Source organism: Galeopterus variegatus, unplaced genomic scaffold (genome assembly GCF_000696425.1).
Source record: "Galeopterus variegatus unplaced genomic scaffold, G_variegatus-3.0.2 Scaffold3045, whole genome shotgun sequence".
Taxonomy (NCBI): domain Eukaryota; kingdom Metazoa; phylum Chordata; class Mammalia; order Dermoptera; family Cynocephalidae; genus Galeopterus; species Galeopterus variegatus.
The window spans coordinates 11272-15698 of record NW_007729156.1 but is presented as its reverse complement, the minus strand read 5'-3'; positions in this window follow the sequence as shown (position 1 = coordinate 15698).

The following is a 4427-nucleotide window of genomic DNA, read 5'->3' as shown; positions in this document are numbered from 1 at the left end:
ACCTGGAACGGTATCGCACCCCGCCGTGTTGCTCCCGCGCCTCGCTCAGCCAGTGAGCGGGAACCGGTCTGTACGTGGGATCCGAACCCTCAGCAGGAGCGCTGCCGCGCTTCCCAAGCGGTGCACTATCCAGTGCGCCACCGGGCCGGCCCGAAAATAAACCTTTTAATTGTAAGATATTTGAAGCCTCTTTGAAGCACCCGGTGATTTATAGATTGAGATGTAGTAGTAATGGGTGGGATAGAAAAGTATTAAGTTGAATTCAGCTGTGGAGGAAAATTCTTACCTTTGTTTCCAATATTTAATTTTATATACTATTTAAGCTAGGAATACTATAAGGAGATGGATTATAAATAGGAGGAATATATGCCAGTGTGAAAATCAGGCCTTAATACTATTTAAAATACTATTAATAAGAACTTGCCACTTAAGTTGCAAGTAACAGAAATCTATCTTGAAATAGCTTAAGGAAAGCAAAGGATTTATTGGAAGACACTAAGATAGCTCAAAGAATCAAAGAAAAGACTACAGGAGACAGTCAATTTCAGGCACCTGAATTTAAAATAGAGGTTCATTGCCATCAAGTCTCTCTTTCTCCCTCTCTCTCTCTCCCTCTCATGCATGTGCACACACCCACCTAATTTCTCATCTCTCAGCTCTATTTTCTCTCTGCATACTTTCATTCTCTAATATTACAAGCAGCCACTCCTAGACAGGAACTTCCTTTAACCCTCATTAAATAATGAGAAATGAAGGAGAAATGTGACCTTCCATACCAGTGGCTTTCAGATCTTTTGTAACCCACTGCAATACACATTATATTATCAACCCAATACCAATGCGTATAATTAAATACGTATCAGTCAGCTATTTCTACATAATAAAACAACCAGAACATGTCAAAAGCTTAAAACAACAAACATTTATTTTCACTCTGTTGTGGGTTGGTTGGTGTTAGGCTGGTCAGCTGTGTGGCACTACTGATCTTGGCATGTGTCTGTGGTTGGTTGGTTGCTGGCTGATACAGGCTGAGCCTGGCTGGGTGGTTTGGCTGGGGTGGATCTGCCCCACATATCATTTGTCGATAGCTGCAGACTAGCCTGAGCATATGAGGGAACTTCAAAAGTACATAGAAAGATTCGTATTTTAATTCCATTTTTTTCTTCATGAACTTTTTAAAGTACTCATATTTTCCTCATGGAAATGGCAGAAGGGCAAAAGAATAAGCCCAGTTGCACAGATATTCTTCAAACCTTTGATCATGTCACATCTGCTAACATTCCATTGGCTAAAGCAGGACACAGGGCAAGCCCAAAGTCAAGGTCAGAAAAACATACTCTACCCATGGAGGTGAGGGGAATGAATATTTCTGAATGGTTATCTAACCTATCAAAAATACATAAAACTATGGGCCGGCCCGGTGGCGCACTGGATAGTGCGCCGCTTGGGAAGCGCGGCGGCGCTCCCATCCGAGGGTTCGGATCCCATGTACAGACCGGTTCCCGCTCACTGGCTGAGCGAGGCGCGGGAACAACACCGAGGGTTGCGATCCCGTTGCCGGTCCCCGGTCCGGTACGGGGGCAACACTGAGGGTTGCGATCCGTTGCCGGACATGGAAAAAAAGATAAAAGACCAAAAAAAAAAAAAAAAAATACATAAAACTGAATCAAAAGATCCAAAAAACAATTCTCAACAGTTTGCAATACATGCTAATGTTCTCTATTTCATTTCATTTTGTTTAGCTGGTTAAAGCTCACCACATTGATTTCATGACCCTTTATTGGGTTAAGACCTCTAGTTTGAAAAACAGTGCTCTAGACAGAAACTGATTAAAACACACATGGTTTGTGTCTTAGAAACATAAGCTGAATACCAAAATGAGATAATTTTGACAATTCTCTCTCTAGCCTCATTTAAATGGGGTGAATGTTGGTGTGAGGATATAGAGTTGTATTAGTATTACTCCAATCAGTGTTGCTCAGTGTATAGTAAAAAATAAAGCAATTTCAAACACAGAAGCAAGCTGGTTTGCAGACTGTTGCCAATCCACAAATTATTCATTACTAGTCCACAGAAAGTCTTGCTTTCTCAAAAAAAGCCAGGTGAATGAAACTGTGCTTACTGACATAGTTGCTTTACGCTGTAATGAAAGCTCTTTATCTCAGTCTCTGATCAGTAATAAACAGTTTACACATTGAGCAGCATTGCCCAAGAAATATCCAGAATTTTCTAGATAGGGATCTCCATAAAATAGTTATCTTGAATATTTGAGACAAAGGAGGAATGTTTTGGAGTAGATTCTTAAGCATTTCATAAGTGTAGGGGGGAAAAGAGTAATAAGAGCCCAAGAAAGAAGAGCATAGAGGGATTCACTGATAGAGCAAGACTTTGGAGGATGCAGGGGGGTGGGGACACGGTGACTGTATTGGCCTTGAACAATAGGCAGTATATCTTATCCTCTGAGACCAGAGAAAATGATAAAGGGCATACCTACAAATAAATTCCTGCATAAGGGTTTTGGACAATGAGGTATTTCATGCCTGATGGTATCACTCTTTTTGGTGAAGGAATAGGCAAGGCCACTTGCTGAGAGAGAAGAGAGGAGGGCAGGTTTTTAGTAGGGTCCTTGAAAGGAGCAGTGAAGTTATAGAAAATCCCATTCTTTAGGGCCAAGCCCGTGGCACACTCGGAAGAGTGCGGCACTGGGAGTGCAGCAACGCTCCCGCTGCGGGTTCAGATCCTATATAGGGATGACTGGTGCGCTCACAGCGCTCACTGGCTGAGCGTGGTGCGGCCGGTCTCAAAAAGGACAAAAAAAAAAGAAAATCCCATACTTTATTCTTGTTCACTTTATTTTCTTGTTACTGCCATTTGGAATTGGGGATATTTGAATTAAACTAAATGTGTTTAGAATTCTAGTAAGTTTGTACCACTTTATTCTATTTATAAACATTTTTCTATTTAATATAAGGCTGTTCCCCCCCCATAACCTATGCATTTTAACGGAATTTCTTTTTCCAAATATTTTGTTATAACAATTATTATATATACAGAAAAGTGGAACTAATTGCACAGGGAGAATTTTTAATTTACCCACCACCTGGATTCTACAATTCATTTTTATTTTATGTAAATTTAAATTTGAAGCCCAGTTAGGAAATGGAGTGATTATAGTTTTGTTTACCACAGTTAGCAGATACTCGTGCAGACATTGAGAAAGGAGTCATTTCTAATTCAACAGATCAAGCATGAATGTTCTCGGCCTCTGTATTAGACAGGGTTTTCCAGAGAAACAAAACCAATGGTTGGCTCACTCAACCATGGAGGCTGGCAAGTCCCAAGATCTTCAGGGTGAGCTGGAGACCTAGAAGAGCTGACGGTGTAGTTCCAGTCTGAGTCTGAAGGCTGGAGAACCAGGAGAGCCAATGGTGTAGCTTCTGTAAGAAGGCCGGCAGGAGCTGTAAGAAGACCCAGTAAGCGCTGATGTCCTAGTTCAAATGAAGGTTGCCAGGTGGGAAGAATTTGCTCATACTTGATGGAAATCAGCTCTTTGCTCTATTGAGGCCTTTAATTTACTGGATGAGGCCTATTCACATTATGGAGGACAATCTGCTTTACTCAGTCTACTGATTTAAATGCTAATTGCATCCAGAAATACCCTCACAGACACACTCAGAATAATGTTTGATCAAATATCTGGGCTCCTTGTGGCCCAGTGAAGTTAACACATAGAATCAGTTATCACGGCCTCTTTATGCTGTTTACTTAGAACAATAATTGTCCCTAATCTATGTGCTTCTCAGGCTGCTCCTTTCTCACTCTCTCCCATGAAAAATTATTCTAACACTGTTGTTTCTGGAAGATGTGCCACATTTATCTTGTAGTTTCGTGCACCCCCAGCCCACCACTGAACATCCTTAGTGGTTTATTACCTCATTGTAAATAAAACTATCTTAAACAAGAGTATTAGGTAATTGTTTATATTTTTTCTTCAAACACACATAAAGCAATTTCAAATCCCTGTGGAATAGATGGAATTTAAATATGCATGCAATTGCTTATACCAACCAAATGTTTTACAATTTAAACTCTTTTTCTTATAAATTGAAAGCTGTATTTTAAGGTAGTAAGTTGTTGGGTTTTCAGGCTTACTCATTGGTCATGTTTTTCTTCCTACTTATTAAAACATAAAAGACTTTCCTAGTTCTTACGTTTTTTCTGACTGGTTCATAATTTCTTAGTTTGAAAGAGTGAATAAGTCACAAACTAAGTCTGATGAATCTCGAGGCTTTAAAATTCATTCTATCATTCAAACAAATATTTGTTCACCATAACTTTGAAATATTTGGAACACAAGATGAATAATAGTCCATGACTTTAAGGGGCTCATAGTCTTATAAAAGAAAGAGACTTGCCAAAAACATAAT